This window comes from Arachis ipaensis, chromosome B1 (assembly GCF_059453495.1).
Source record: "Arachis ipaensis isolate K30076 ecotype BB chromosome B1, ASM5945349v1, whole genome shotgun sequence".
Lineage (NCBI taxonomy): Eukaryota > Viridiplantae > Streptophyta > Magnoliopsida > Fabales > Fabaceae > Arachis > Arachis ipaensis.
This window is the reverse complement of record NC_142436.1, coordinates 97,093,090-97,109,823: the sequence shown is the minus strand read 5'-3', so window position 1 is coordinate 97,109,823 and position 16,734 is coordinate 97,093,090. Positions and strand designations below refer to the sequence as shown.

The following is a 16,734-nucleotide window of genomic DNA, read 5'->3' as shown; positions in this document are numbered from 1 at the left end:
ACTACTCTTTTGATCTTCTAGTTGGCTCTTAAAGTCTTGGGTATAGGCCTTTGGATCTTGAGTTTGAAGCAGTTATCTTCTTCATTGGGCTTGGCTTTACTTGCAGAGAGAAAGTGTGAAGTGGGCAGAGACTTTAGCTTAGGACGTTAGTGGTGTTAACGTTCAGTGAAAATATGGGTTCGAGAATGTTAGTGACAATTACCTTTTTCACTAACGTTCCTCACCAAAGTAAGAGCCACGTTAACTTTAACGTTAGTGGCACAAACGTTGCAACTAACGTTGCCTCTATGTCCTTCGCACAAGTTTTTGGCACTCACATTTCCTAGTAACGTTGAGAAGTCTCCCCCTTCCTTACGTTAGAGTCCACGTTAACTTAGTTAACGTGGCTCTTTTAACGTAGGCTTGCCAACCTTCGAGAACGTTAGTGACACTTACCTTTGTCACTAACGTTCCAATGTGCCCTTAGCTCCCATGTTAGAATCCACGTTAACTAGGTTAACATGGCCTCTAACGTGGCTGTGCCAGCCATCTCCAATGTTAGTGACAAAGGTGAATGTCACTAACGTTGGCTCATCATCTCTCCTCCTCACGTTAGCTTCCACTTTAACTAAGTTAACGTGGGAGTTAACGTGGCTCATTGTGGCTTGTGTGGGCTCCTTCCAACGTTAGTGACAATGTTAGGTGTCACTAACGTTGGCGATCACCTTCCTTCTTCACGTTAGCTTCCACGTTAACTAGGTTAACGTGGGAGTTAACGTGGTTTATTGGGGCTTGTGTGGGTTAATCCCAATGTTAGTGACAATGTTTGGTGTCACTATTGTTGTCGACCACCTACTTTCTTCACGTTAGCTTCCACGTAAACTAGGTTAACGTGGGAGTTAACGTGGCTTATTGTGACTTGGCCAACGTCAGTGACAAAGTTGAATGTCACTAACGTTGGCTTCCCCTTTACCTCTTAACGTCAGAGGCCACGTTAACTAAGTTAACATGGCTCTTAACGTGGCCACTTATGAGCTTGGTCCAACGTTAGTGATAATGTTAAGTGTCACTAGCGTTGGCTCCCTTTCCTTTCTTCCACGTTAGAGTTCACGTTAACTTAGTTAACGTGACTCTTAACGTGGGCAATGATGGCTTCGAGAGCGTTATTGGCGATTACTTTTCTCATTAACTTTGCAAGTTACTCCCATTCCATGTTAGTGCCCACGTTAGTGTAACTAACGTAGCCACTAATGTGGTTCTTCTTTGCTTTCTTTGTCCTAAAATCAAGCAATCGAGTGCATCAAAGTTCTGGTCCAAGTCATGGGAAATGCAACATCAAATTTGTCATTAAATTCATGCAAAATCCTCATGAAATCATGTAAAGTGCACAATGTATGCTTGATTCAAGATGTCAGTGAATATCTACCCAAAACTAGCTTATTTTCTAAGGAAATGCATGAAACTACCCTAAATATAGTAAAGAAAAGGTCAGTGAAACTGGCCAAAATGCCCTGGTATCAATAAGCTCTTGAGCCTCTTCAATTGTTTTCCTCATGTGTATAGATCCACCAGCTGAGTGGTCTAGGGACATCTGAGCTCCTTCTGTAAGCCCATAGTAGAAGATGTCTAACTGCACCCACTCTGAAAACATTTCAGAGGGGCATTTCCTTAGCATCCCTCTGTACCTTTCCCAGGCATTATAAAGGGATTCATCATCCTCTTGTTTAAAGCCTTGGATATCCAACCTTAGCTATGTCATCCTTTTTGGAGGGAAATATTGATTTAGGAATTTGTTTGATAACTGTTTCCATGTCCTTATACTTGCTGTGGGTTGGTTATTTAACTACCTTTTAGCTTGATCTTTTACAGCAAACGGAAATAGTAACAGTCTGTATACATCCTGATCTACCTCCTTGTCACGTACTGTGTTAGCAATTTGCAAGAATTGTGCCAGAAACTCAGTAGGTTCTTCCTGTGGAAGACCGGAATACTGGCAGTTTTGCTGCACCATGACAATGAGCTGAGGATTTAGCTCAAAACTGCCTGCTTTGATGGAGGGTATACAGATACTACTCCCATATGCAGCAGTAGTGGGGTTAGCATATGACCCCAGAGTCCTTTTGGGCTGTTCATTTCCACTTAGATCCATGACGGAGAAATGGAGATGACGTGAATTGCAAGTAAAATATATTTTTATTTTTTTGTTTTATTTAATTAAAAATAACCGAAAATAATGAAAGAAAATAAAGTAAAATAATTAGAAAATAAAATATAGATTTCAAAAATTAAAAGAAAAAGAAAATAAAAAGAAATTTGAATGTTGAATTGACTAATTAATTGAAAAGATTTGAAAATTTTTTAATATGATTTTTGAATAAGATTTTGAATTTTGAAAAGATTTCATTTTTAAAATAAAAATCTGAATTTTTAAAGGTAATTTTCAAAAAATCAGTTAAAATAAAGGGAAAAGATATTTTTGAATTCAATGAGAAAAGAGAAAAATAATAAAAGGACACAAAACTTAAAATTTTTAGATCCAATGCTCCTTATTTTCGAAAGTTTTGGAGGGAAAACACCAAGGAACACCAAACTCAAAAATTTTAAGATCAAAATACAAAGAAGACTCAAGAACACCTTGAAGACTCACAAGAACAACAAGAACAAGATTCAAAGATTCAAGAACATAAAAGGGAACACCAAACTTAAAACTTTTAGAAACTAAGAATAACTTTTCGAAAATTAAAGAAAAATAACAAGAGAACACCAAACTTAAAAGTTTGGCACCAGATTTAATAAAAAAAATTATTTTTGAAAAGGTTTTAAAAAGGAAAATTCCTAATTACCAGGAATATAAACACAACGCTCTAGCCAATTGAGTTATAAATTTAAAGTGTTTTAATAAGCTATTTAATGTATAAAATATTTTTGAAAACTGATATTTTGAAAAAGTACAAGAAAAACAAGAAAAATCACAAAACAAGAAAAACTAAAGATCAAACAAGGAAAATAAACAAGAACAACTTGAAGATTAAGAAAGAACAATGAAAACAAATTCAAAAATTTGAAAGAAAATAAAAACATGCAATTGACACCAAACTTAAAATATGAAACTAAACTCAAACAGGAAAACTCAGTTATTAATTTGTAAAAATTTTCGAAAAATTTAAAAAAAGAAAATAAGAATTTAAAAAAATTCAACCAAAAACAATGATAGAAGACTCTAAACCAAAAAAAGAAAAATTTTTACTAATCTAAGCAACAAAATAAACCGTCAGTTGTCCAAACTCAAACAATCCCCGGCAACGGCGCCAAAAACTTGGTGCACGAATTGTAAATCACACTTTTCACAACTCGTACCGCTAACCAGTAAGTGCACTGGGTCGTCCAAGTAATACCTTACGTGAGTAAGGGTCGAATCCCACAGAGATTGTTGGCTTGAAGCAATCTATGGTTATGTTGTAATTCTTAGTCAGGATATCAATTATAATTGTCAGTTTGGATTGCGAAAAATAAAAGAGCATGAATTAAATACTTGTTATGCAGTAATGGAGAATATGTTGGAGTTTTGGAGATGCTTTGTCTTCTGAATCTCTGCTTTCTCCCTGTCTTCTTCTTCATGCACGCAAGGTTCCTCCTATGGCAAGCTGTGTGTTGGTGGATCACCGTTGTCAATGGCTACCATCCGTCCTCTCAATGAAAATGGTCCAGGTGTGCTGTCACCGCACGGCTAATCATCTGTCGGTTCTCACTCATGCTGGAATAGGATCCATTGATCCTTTTGCGTCTGTCACTACGCCCAACCCTTGTGAGTTTGAAGCTCGTCATAGTCATTCAATCCCTGAATCCTGCTTGGAATACCACAGACAAGGTTTAGACTTTTCGTATTCTCAAGAATGCTGCCAATGGATTCTAGCTTATACCACGAAGATTCTGAATAAGGAATCCAAGAGATACTCATTCAATCGAAGGTAGAACGGAGGTGGTTGTCAGGAAGGCGTTCATAGGTTGAGAATGGTGATGACTGCCAGGGATCACCATATCCATCATATTGAAGTGCGAATGAACATCTTAGATAGAAACAAGCGTGTTTGAATAGAAAACAGAAATAATTGCATTAATTCATCGGGACACAGCAGAGCTCCTCACCCCCAACAATATAGTTTAGAGGCTCATGCCATCAAAGAGTACAAAGTTTAGATCTGAAATGTCATGAGGTATAAAATAAATCTCTAAAAGTTGTTTAAATACTAAACTAGTAACCTAGGTTTACAGAAAATGAGTAAACTAAGATAGATAGTGCAGAAATCCACTTCTGGGGCCCACTTGGTGTGTGCTGGGGCTGAGACTTGAGTTTTACATGTGCCTAGGCTGTTTCTAGAGTTAAACTCCAGGTTGTATCCTATTTCTGGCGTTTAACTCCAACTTGTAACCTGTTTCTTGCGTTTAACACTAGAATGCAACATAGAACTGGCGTTGAATGCCAGTTTACATCATTTATCCTTGAGCAAAGTATGGACTATTATATATTGCTGAAAATCCCTGGATGTCTACTTTCCAACACAATTGAGAGCGCACCATTTGGACTTCTATAGCTCCAAAATATCCATTTCGAGTGCAGGGAGGTTAGAATTCAACAGCATCTGCAATCCTTTTTCAGCCTAAATCAGATTTTTGCTCAGCTCCCTCAATTTCAGCCAAAAAATACCTGAAATCACAGAAAAACACATAAACTCATAGTAAAGTCCAGAAATATGAATTTTTGCCTAGAAACTAATAAAAATAAACTAAAAACTAACTAAAACATGCTAAAAACTACATGAAATTACCCCCAAAAAGCGTATAAAATATCCGCTCATCAGTGCATCATGCGTACGTGTGGGTCACGTAGATGGAAAAGTGACGCGTAAGGGTCAGGCACGCGTCCGCGTGCCCTTTGATTGTGCGAATTATGCGACGGAATTGATGCTTACGCACAACTCTCTGTTCGTTCTGGGCGTGGGGCAAAAATGGCATACGACGCGTGCGCGTCAGGCACGCTGACGCGTGGATGGCCCTTTTGGGAAAACGACGTGCACGCGTCAGGGATGCGTACGCGTGATGAGACTTGTGCTGCTAACACAGTTCTAGCCCCACAACATCATAACTCTCAGACCATACACCCATTTACGCCGATTTGCAGGGTCACGCGTACGCGTAGGGGACGTATATGCCTGGACTGGTGAAAACGCAAGCGACGCGTACGCATGAGTGACGCGTACGCGTGAACTTGCTTGTGCGCAAGGGACGCCACCGGCACTACTCCTGTCTAACTCTCGGTTCAATTTTTATTTTTTACGCACACATATATGACGCGTACCCGTCGGCAACGCTTGCGCGTCGTGTGCTCTTTTTTTTTTGTATGCAGAATGCAAAATTCAGCATGCAAATGAATATGCAGAAATTATGAATGACTACTGTGATAATTAAAATAAAATAGACTTAGAATGAGAAGAAACGATCATACCATGGTGGGTTGTCTCCCACCTAGCACTTTGCTTTTACGTCCTTAAGTTGGACGGTCCACAAGCTTAATCTGCTTCTGTTGGTGGATCCTCTAAGAGGAAGACCTCTAGCTCTTTATTTTCCTTTATCTGCTCACCATGATATAGGTTTAAGCGATGTCCGTTGACCTTGATAAATTTGGAACTTGAAGTATGACTCAGATGGAAGACCCCATATGGCTCTGCCTTTTCTACCATGTAGGGGCCTTTCCACCTTGATCTCAGCTTGCCTGGCATGAGCCTCAGATTTGAGTTGTAAAGGAGAATTAGCTCCCCAGGTCGAAACTCTCTTCTCTTGATATGCTTGTGATGAGGGAAAAATGATTCCACACAAAACTCACCGGCAAGTGTACCGGGTCGCATCAAGTAATAATTACTCACAAGAGAGAGGTCGATCCCATAGAGATTGATGGATTGAGCAATTTTAGTTAGGTGATGAATTTAGTTAAGCGAATATTTGATAATTTGAGTGAAACTCGATTACCAGAAGCTAAATTGCAAGTAAATAAAAGTGCAGAAAGTAAATTGACTGAATCTAAATGTGCTGAAGAAGTAAAATTACAGAAACTTAAAGTGCAAGAAAGTAAAAGGGCTGAAACTTAAATTGCAAGAAAAGTAAATGACTGAAACTTAAAGGGCAAGAAACTTAAATTGCTGAATCTAAATTACTGGGAAATGTAAATTGCTTGAAGAATAAATGAATTTGGGTATTGGGATTCAGAATTGAACAAGAAAATGCAAGCTAAAGTGAATCAGAGAGCTTTGTGATGAAGAGGTTCAGCTCAGCAGCAAAACAGACACGTAAAATTGCTTGAAGAAACATATTAGCAAGAAAACTTAAATCAATTGTGAAATTCTAAAAGAGAGATTGAAGATCGAAGAAGAGCAAGGAGATTAGCAATCAGATCTGGATCTCAATTACTCCCTTGATCAAACAGAAAAGAAATTGCAGATGAAATGAAAGTGAAAACAACATAGGAAAGTCAGATCCAATTCTTAAAACTATTGAGAAAAAAAGTAAAAGATGATTAGCTTAAGAATCAATGGAGCTCTTCAATCTCAATTCAAAAGAGAAAGTAAAAGTTTGCAGAAGAAAGAACAAAAAGAACGAAAATAAATCCAATCCCCAAATCCTAAATTCAAAACAAATGAAAATTAAAAGTGAAAACTAAAAATGAGCTAAAGGTCCTTTACAAATCAAATTAACTCCTATTTATACACTTTCAATTTTGGTCTTCAAAACTTGGAGTGGGCCTTTTGATTTTTGGATTTGAAGAAAGATGGGTCGGGTTGGATTTGGTTCAAGTGGCATAGGTCATGGTGTGAGTGGTTAGCTCCCAGGGGAGTGTTCCGTTTGGTTTTATGAAAGCTAAGTTCACTTAGCATTGTGTGCCTTGTCACCTGCCAATCCTCCTTGCCCATAGCGTTCACTCTTTTAACGCTACGTTCAAATTGTGAATGCTACACTTGATGAGTCTTCCTCCCCAAGGATTGAAGCACGAAAAAGTTGCAAAAAGGGAGCGCTACGTTGCCTTTTCCAAACATTGTCTCCTTTGCTAGCAATTTGGTGCGCATTGGGCAGCTTCGGTGTAGCTCTCCGTTGCCTCCTTTGAACACCACTTGTGTTGCTGTGTTGTGTGCCATGCTTTCCTTGATTGAGAGGCACGAAAAAGTGAAGGATAGTGAACGTAGCATTCACTTCTTGGAACGCTACCCTTGGTTTGCTTTGTGCGCGCCCAGCTTCCTTGGTTCCAAGCTCGAAAAAGGTGGGGAAAGGCAACGTAGCGTTCACTTCTTTGAACGCTATGCCTTGGCATGTCTTGGTGCGCCTTCCTCTTGATTCCCTATGTTCAAAATCTTGAACGCTACCTTTGCTCCCTTTTGAACACAACGCTTTATTGTCATGGGCCACGCTTTTTAAAGCGTGGCCTAAGGTCCAAAGCGTGCTCAAATTTCAAAGTGTGCCCAAAAATCCTTCTTTCCTCTGTTTGAGCTCAATTTGTGCTTTCTCCTTCTTTTCCTTTATCTTTTCACCTATCATTAACCAAACAAATACATCAAAGCCTCACCAAAATCATAAGATATTTGCATCATTTATAAAATCAATTAATTCTAGCATAAAACCTATCATTTTGTGTAAAATAAATGATGTTTGATTGATTCAACATAATCGTGAGAATCCACTCCAATTACCTACTTATTGTGCAAGAAAGTGCATAAAACCTAATGAAACTAATGAAAAATGCTTGTAAAACTAGCATAAGATGACTTGTCATCACAACACCAAACTTAAACCTTGCTTGTCCCCAAGCAAGCACTAAACATGAGAAGAAATGAAATGAAATAGAGAAGCATACATGTCCTTATTTAGTAGATAATAGAATTTAAACTATGGGGTTTTATGCAGACAAAAATGCAGCTCACTTATTCTTTGCTAATATAAAAGAAATGTTTCTTTGAGGATTCACTAGAGTTTCTGTCATAATGCCTTGCTTTTCGATTGATCCCTTTTTTATTTTCTTTCTTCTTCTTACTTAGAAAGCTTATTTCTCAATGGTAGCTCAGTGTCAAGTGTTGCAGCAGCCTTTTGGCTCAATTTTGCTTAACACTTCTTCACTACAAATACTTGGCTCATAATTCTTCTTAGGAACATTGACGCCTAGCATCTCTTTGGATCACTAAATACTTTGTAGCTAGGTTGCTCTTGATGATGGACTTTCGGTTGGTAATCCCGGATTAGTTAATCCAAGTTTCCAAGTTTTAAAGGACTCCTCAGAACCTAATTATCCAAGCATATCCTAGTACAAAAAGCATCACAGGTATATATCCTAAGGTCCAAGCTATTGGTGTCTAGCCTTATTGTTTGTTTCTTTGCCAATTCTTGGCTTTTCTTTTCTTTTTCTTTCTCACTTTTCTTTGTTTTCCAAGGAATCTCATTAATAAAAGGTTTTATGACAGCAAGTAGGTTCACACTACAAAGAACACTATATTATTCAACTTTTATTATTGAGCTTATCATCTTAATCAAGCAATTACCACCACAAACTTCATTCTAATTCCTACCACATTGAACACTCACTTTCTATTTCAAACATTTTTCTCTTTATTGATGTAAAAGGGAAACAAGATAGAATTTAATGCAGATGAATGTGAAGATAAGCATTTAAACTAGTGCAGACATCAAAGTTTGCATTATTTGAACTAAACATCAAGGTAAACAACAACTTATCATTTAGAATATTTCAAAGCAAAGTGAATTTTGTGACAATAAAACCTCTCAGGAGTGTCTTGCAGCTTTTCTTTTGTCATCATCATCTTTTACTTTTGCATTTCCTTTGGTGATGATTCTTGTAAGAGGCTGAATGTATTTTCTGCATAATTATTATAAGTTGCTTGTTTTTCCAAGCCCTTAGGCAAATGGTTAGCATGCATGAACTATTGTAGTTTCTTGAACTTACATTGGTGGGGAACACCAAAATTAGTCCGTTGCTACTATCTATGCTGCATCAATTACATAAAATCTTGTGCTTTTGTTGAAAGTAATATGGCTAAAAACTAGAAAACAGACAGTGGTTTAGTAGTTTTTCTGATTGCTTGGAGCTAGTAACCAGTTATGCAGAGGGTTGAATTGTGTTTTTAAATGAGATTTTTGGTGGAACACCAAACTTAGCATCCTTCATTCACCCTTAAATTATGTTAGTGTGCAACACCAAACATAGCTCCTTGCAATAAAGATAAAACTACTTAACCTTCTTATTGAAATAGTTAAGAGAAGAAAACTACTTGCTCAGCTAAATTTCTGAATCTCCTTCTCTTTGTCCCAATGGCCTCCCAAGTAATGCTTTGCCCTGTGACCATTTGTTGTGAAATTGTTCTTTGTGGCTTCATCTAGCAGTTCAAGGCTTCCATAAGGAAGAACCTTTGTCACCAAGTAGGGACCAGTCCATTTAGACTTGAGTTTGCCAGGGAAAACTTTGAGTCTGGAGTTGTACAAGAGTACTTACTGTCCTGGTTTGAACTCCTTCTTTAAGATCCTTTTGTTATGCCATCTCTTAGCTTTTTCCTTGTATATCTTAGTATTTTCATAGGCTTCTAGTCTAAACTCATCAAACTCATTTAATTCCAATAACCTCTTCTCTCATGCTGCTTGAGAATTAAGGTTGAGGAGTTTAGTGGCCCAGAAAGCTTTGTGCTCAAGCTCTACGGGAAGGTGGCAAGACTTGCCATACAATAACTGAAAAGGTGACTTTCCAATAGGAGTTTTGAAGGCTGTCCTATATGCCCAGAGAGCATCTTCTAATTTTCTAGCCCAATCCTTTCTTGTACTCCCCACTGTTTTCTCCAAAATCCTCTTCAACTCCCTATTTGCAAGCTCTGCTTGGCCATTGGTCTGTGGATGAGATGGCGTAGCTACTTTATGCATCACCCCATATTTATGAAGTAATTTTTCCATCTGTTTGTTGCAAAAATGACTACCATCATCACTGACAAGACCCTTAGGCACTCCATATCTAGTAAAAATATGCTTCTTAAGGAATTGAAGGACAATTTGTGCATCACATGTGGTTGTTGCTATGGCTTCCACCCACTTTGAGACATACTCTACTGCCACAAGTATGTATTTGAAAGAATATAAAGGTGGAAAGGGGCCCATAAAATCTATACCCCAAAGATCAAAGAGTTCTACCTCCAAGATGTAGTTCTGAGGCATCTCATTCCTTCTTGTTAATCCTCCAGCTCTTTGGCACTCATTGCATTGATGAAGAAACTCTCTAGCATCCTTGAATATGGTTGGCCAATAGAATCCACTTTGAAGTACTCTGGCTGCTGTTCTTTCTGGCCCAAAATATCCACCATAAGCTGACCCATGACAATGCCATAATATATCTCTCATCTCACTCTCAGGAACACTCTCAATTATTATCATCATTGATAAGGATAGCCAGGATAGGACCTCTAATTTCTCATACCTTGCCAAAAGTTTGTTTACAGTCATTTATTTATTTCACTTGCTATTTAAATTACTTATTCTTCATCTACTTTAATTGCCACTTAAATTACTTGCTCCTCATTCTCAAAACCCCAATTTACAATCTCCATAGCCAATAATAAGAACATACTTCCCTACAGTTCCTTGAGAAGACGACCCGAGGTTTGAATACTTCAGTTATCAATTTATTTAGGGGTTTGTTACTTGTGACAACCAAAACGTTTGTATGAAAGGACTTTTGAAGGTTTAGAAACTATACTTGCAACGAGGATTTATCCGCAAATTTCTAGACCACGCAAAAGTTGCTCTCACCACCTATACCACGAAGACTCTGATCTCATGGAATGGAAGGCTCAGTTGTCAGGCGAGGCAACCATGCATCATGAACTAGGAGGCTAAGAGATACGCACTTAAGCTATTGCAAGTAGAACGGACGTGGTTGTTAGGCACCCGTTCATAGGTGAGAATGATGATGAGTGTCACGGATCATCATCTTCCTCATGTTGAAGAACAAGTGTATATCCTAGATAAGAAATAGGCTTGAGTTGAATAGAAAAACAATAGTACTTTGCATTAATTCATGAGGAACAGCAGAGCTCCACACCTTAATCTATGGTGTGTAGAAACTCTACCATTGAAAATACATAAGAACAAGGTCTAGGCCTGGCCGAATGGCCATCCCCCATGATCTAAGATCTAAACGTCCAGAGATGTAAATACAATAGTAAAAAGTTCTATTTATACTAAACTAGTTACTAGGGTTTACAGAAATGAGTAAATGATGTAGAAATCCACTTCCGGGCCCACTTGGTGTGTGCTTGGGCTGAGCATTGAAGCTTTCACGTGTAGAGGTCTTCCTTGGAGTTGAACGCCAGTTTGTAACCTGTTTCTGGCGTTTAACTCTACTTTGCAACCTGTTTCTGGCGTTTAACTCCAGAATAGGGCAGAGAGCTGGCGTTGAACGCCAGTTTGCGTCATCTAATCTCGGGCAAAGTATGGACTATTATATATTGCTGGAAAGCCCTGGATGTCTACTTTCCAACTCAATTGAGAGCGCGCCATTTGGAATCCTGTAGCTTCAGAAAATCTACTTTGAGTGTAGGGAGGTCAGAATCCAACAGCATCTGCAGTCCTTCTTCAACCTCTGAATCTGATCTTTGCTCAAGTCCCTCAATTTCAGCCAGAATTTACCTGAAATCACAGAAAAACACACAAACTCATAGTAAAATCCAGAAATGTGATTTTTATTTAAAAAATAATAAAAATATATTAAAAACTAATCAAATCATACTGAAAACTATGTAAAAACAATGCCAAAAAGCGTATAAATTATCCGCCCATCATATTGCCTCATGATGAAAAACATGCTTATTTTGCCTCAAAATTGCCATATCTTATTCCTCTTCTATTGCCATTCGATGCCGTGATGTATTTGTTGAGTGATTTCAGGAATTATAGGGTAGGAAAGCATGTGCAAAAGGGAGGAACATGAAGACTTGAAATTTTGGGAAGAGCAGCATTGGCACGCCTGCGCACTCCACACGCACGCGTGGATAAGGTTGGCTGGAAGCGGTGCACAAGGATGCACACATCCGTGTGGATCAAAAGATTCCTATCGACGCGCACGGTGCGTGCGCGTGGGAAGCTACACGTGACCTCATCAAAGGAAATCGTGCCTGGCGATTTCTGAGGCTCATTAGGCTCAATTTCAAGCTGTTTCTGCATGGAAAAGACCCAAGGATGCTAGGGGAAAAGGGGGGATCAACCATTTTGACACTAAGACACAATTTTAGCTAGTTTTTGGTTCTTTTGTTCTTCTAGAGAGAGAAACCCTTGTTCCTCTCTAGATCTAGTTTTAATTTGATCTTCCCTTGTTGAATTGTGAATTGGATCTTATTAATTACTAGTTTTAATTGTTCAATTTGAATTTCCTAGTATAATTTTGCTTATATCTTGTGATAGTTTTATGAATTCTTGTCAATTGTCATTATATACCCATTTCATGAATGTTGTGAATCTTGACTTTTTGATGTTATATTGATGATTTCTATGATTAATTGTGTTGTTTGGATGATTGTATGTTGATAATTGTTAGTAGGTACTTGTTGATTTCAATTTAATTGCTATTTTGAACATGTCTTTTGTTAATGCTTACCATGTGTTTGATGGAATGTGATGCCAGGGCATTTTGGCCAGTTTCACTGACCTTTTCTTTATGGTTTTAAGGTAGTTTCATGTATTTTCTTAGGAAATAAGCAAGTTTTGGGTAAATAATCACTTACATCTTGATTCAAGCAAACATTGTGAATTTTACATGATTTCATGAGAATTATGCATGAGTTAAAGGACAAATTGAATGATGCATGTCTCATAACTTGGATTAGAGCTTTGATGCACTTTATTGCTTGATTTCAGGACAAAGGAAGCAAGGAAGAACCACGTTAGTAGCCACGTTAGTCTAGCTGACGTGACCACTAACGTGGAATGAAGGCTAGCTTGCAACGTTAATGAGAAAAGTGATTGCCAATAACGCCTTCGTGAGCCATCATAGCCCACGTCAGTTGCCACGTTAACTATGTTAACGTGGAAGCTAACGTGGAAGAGAAGTAGAACTCCAACGTTAGTGGTAAAAGTGCCACTAACATTCCAAAAGGGGCAATTGGCCACGTTAAGAGCCACGTTAACTTAGTTAACGTGAGCTATAACGTGGAAGAAGAAGATGATGCCAACGTTAGTGACACTCACCTTTGTCACTAACGTTGGACTAAGCCCATATTGGCTACGTTAAAAGCCACGTTAACCTAGTTAACGTGGATTCTAACGTGGAGGAAGCAAGAATCACCAACGTTAGTGACACTCACCTTTGTCACTAACGTTGGATTGAGCCACTATGAGCCACGTTAGTTGCCACGTTAATTACATTAACGTGGAAGCTAACGTGGAGAAGAGGGATGATGAGCCAACGTTAGTGATACTCACCTTTGTCACTAACATTGGAGATGGCTAAAATACCACGTTAGAAGTCACGTTAACCTAGTTAACGTGAACTCTAATGTGGGAAGTAGGGGCGTTCTGAAGCGTTAGTGACAAAGGTAAGTGTCACTAACGCTCTCGAAGATTTGGCAAGCCTATGTTAAAGGCCACGTTAACTATTCTAACGTGAACTCTAACTTAGGGAGAAAGGGGTACTCTCAACATTATTGAAAAAGGTAAACCCCAGTAACGTTTGCGAAGGGCTAAGGGTGAACGTTAGTGGTCACGTTAGTGCCACTAACGTTGAAGTTAACATGGACCACTTTGGGTTAGGAATGTAAGTGAAAAAGGTGATTGTCACTAACGTTCTCAACCCCACATTTTCACTTAACGTTAACACCACTAACGCCCTAAGCTAAAGTCCCTGCCTACTTCACACTTTCTCTGCAAGTAAAGCTGAGCCCACTGAAGAAGATAACTGCTTCAACTCAAAATCCAAAGGCCCATATCCAAGACTTGAAGAGCCAACTAGAAGATCAGAAGAATAGTATAAATAGGGAGAGCTTTGAACTAGAAAGGAGCTTTTGGCATTATTAGAATTACTCTCTGTATTTTACTTTCTCTGCACTTCTAGTTTAACTTTCAGAATGTACTCTCCATCTTTGCTTTCTATACCCAGAGCTATGAACAACTAAACCCCTTTCATTGAGTTAGGGAGCTCTGTTGTAATTTGATGGATTAATAATAGTTTTCATTATTCTTCTTCTTTCTTTTCTCTTGATTTTACTAGAAAGCTTTCAATCTTCATCCAATTGAGTAGTTATCTTGGAAAAGAAGCTATTCATACTTGGATCTCTTCTGAACCTTGGAAAAGGGATGAAGAGATCATGCTAGAAATGTTTTCTCATGTTGGACCAAATTGGGATTTGGGCGGATATGGTGACATATAATTCTCCCAATACTTTGATTTGGAAAAACATGTGGTATAATCAGTGACCACACTTCATCTCTTCTCATGAGTAATTAGACCAAGGAATTGGCTATTGATCTGATTTGAGAAATTGAATTACCAAGGAATTGGAATTCAATCACTTAAGATTGCCAAGGAGATCAATGAATGCATTGATTGAGGAAGAGATAAAAATGAACTTGATCCGGAGAATGCAACATCTCCTAAGCCCAATGAATTCCCCATTTCTAATCTTACCCATTCTCTTTACTTTATGCCATTTACTTTCATGCTAAACTTCCCTTCCCCATTTAAGATTCTGCAATTTACTTCCCGTGATTTATTTTCTGCTATTTACTTTTTCGCCATTTAATTTCCTGCAATTCTCAACTCACTTTCTGCTTAGCTCAAATAGAATATTCTTCCAATTAAAGTTGCTTGCCCAATCAATCCCTATGGGATTCGACCTCACTCTACTGTGAGTTTTTACTTGATGACAATTCGGTATACTTGCCGAGGGAGATTTGTTAAGGGACAAGTTTCTGTGCATCATGTTTATGGCACCGTTGCCGGGGATTGATTTTGTATCAATAATGATTAAATTGGTGGATAACTAGATTGAGCATTTTTTTTTATTTTGTTTGGTTTAGGTTCATTTGAGTAATTTACTTTCATTTTAGCTATTTTCTCCCCTTTCCCTTACCCATTTTCTTAGTTGTTTACAATTCAGTCACTAACCCACTAACTGTTTGATATATTGCATCACTCACACTAACAGCATTTCTGTAGAAATTACTGTCTGCATCTATCTTTCTTGTTTTTGCCTTGTTGGTTGTATGACAGGTAGAAGAAGCGGGGCTTCAACTTCCTTTGATTCTGAACCTGAGAGGACCTTCCTTAGATTAAGGAAGGAAGCAAGAGGAAAGAAAGTAGTTGGTGCTGAGGAAGATGAAGAGTACTTTGAACCAGACATGGAGGAGAATATTGAGAACCATCATGAAGAAGAGGCTCATAACCATGGCAGAGAAAGTCCAGCGCATCAGGCTGGACAAGAGAGAAGAGTTCTGGGTTCTTACATCAACCCAAACCCAGGAAACTGTGGAAGTAGCATCCAAAGGCCAACCATACATGCCAACAACTTTGAACTAAAGCCACAGCTCATCACCCTTGTTCAGAACAATTGTTCATTCGGAGGAAGTGTCCATGAAGACCCCAATCAACATCTAACCACCTTCCTGAGGATATGCGATACTGTGAAGTCTAATGGTGTTCATCCTGATACCTATAGACTACTTCTGTTTCCCTTCTCGCTCAAGGACAAAGCATCTAAATGGCTAGAATCCTTTCCAAAGGAGAGTTTAGCAACCTGGAAAGATGTGGTGAACAAGTTCTTGGCAAGATTCTATCCTCCTCAATGGATCAACAGGTTGAGAGCTGAGGTACAAACATTCAGGCAGCAGGATGGTGAGACTCTATATGAAGCATGGGAGAGGTTTAAAGACTTGACAAGAAGATGCCCGCCAGATATGTTCAATGAATGGGTGCAGTTGCACATTTTCTATGAAGGCCTTTCGTATGAATCAAAGAAGGCAGTAAACCACTCATCCGGGGGATCTCTGAATAAGAAGAAGACCATTGAAGAAGCCATAGATGTCATTGAGACTGTAGCAGAGAATGACTACTTCTATGCTTCTGAAAAAGGCAACACTAGAGGAGTGATGGAGCTGAACAATGTGGATACACTGCTAGCTCAAAACAAGATAATTGCCAAGCAATTAGCTGACCTCACCAAGAAGATGGAGAGAAATCAAGTAGCAGCAATCACCACTTCAGCAGAAACCCAAGAAGGAGTGAATGAAGAAGCAGAGGGTGACGAGAAACAAGCCAACTACATTGGGAATTCACCTAGGCAGAATCATGACCCATACTCCAAAACGTATAATCCTGGTTAGATGAACCACCCAAAATTTGGGTGGGGAAATCAACAAGACTAAGGCCAAGATCAGAGACGCCATAACCCCAATAACAATGCAACTCACCAACACTCCACATAGAGGTCATTGATGACAAGTCATCCTAGCCTATTTTAACTAGTCTTTTTCTTTTGTTTTCATTAGAATTATGCACTTTCTTGAACCATAAGCAAGCCAATTGAGTAGATTTTCATGTTTCCCTTGATTGAATCAACCATGTATGAATTCATGCCATTTCATGAGGTTTTATGCTATAATTGTTGCATATTATGATAAAATGAATATCTCATGATTATGAGCATAGCTTTGATGTGTTTGGTTGATTAATGA

The 16,734-nt window shown here is 38.5% G+C and overlaps 1 non-coding gene across 1 annotated transcript; it reads right to left on the bottom strand.

Moving 5' to 3' along the window:
* Positions 1-15,855: 15,855 nt before the first annotated feature.
* LOC148577582 (small nucleolar RNA R71) lies at positions 15,856-15,962 on the bottom strand. Its single transcript, XR_015902961.1, has one exon. It is a non-coding gene; the product is annotated as a small nucleolar RNA R71 (small nucleolar RNA).
* Between the last annotated feature and the right edge of the window lie 772 nt (positions 15,963-16,734).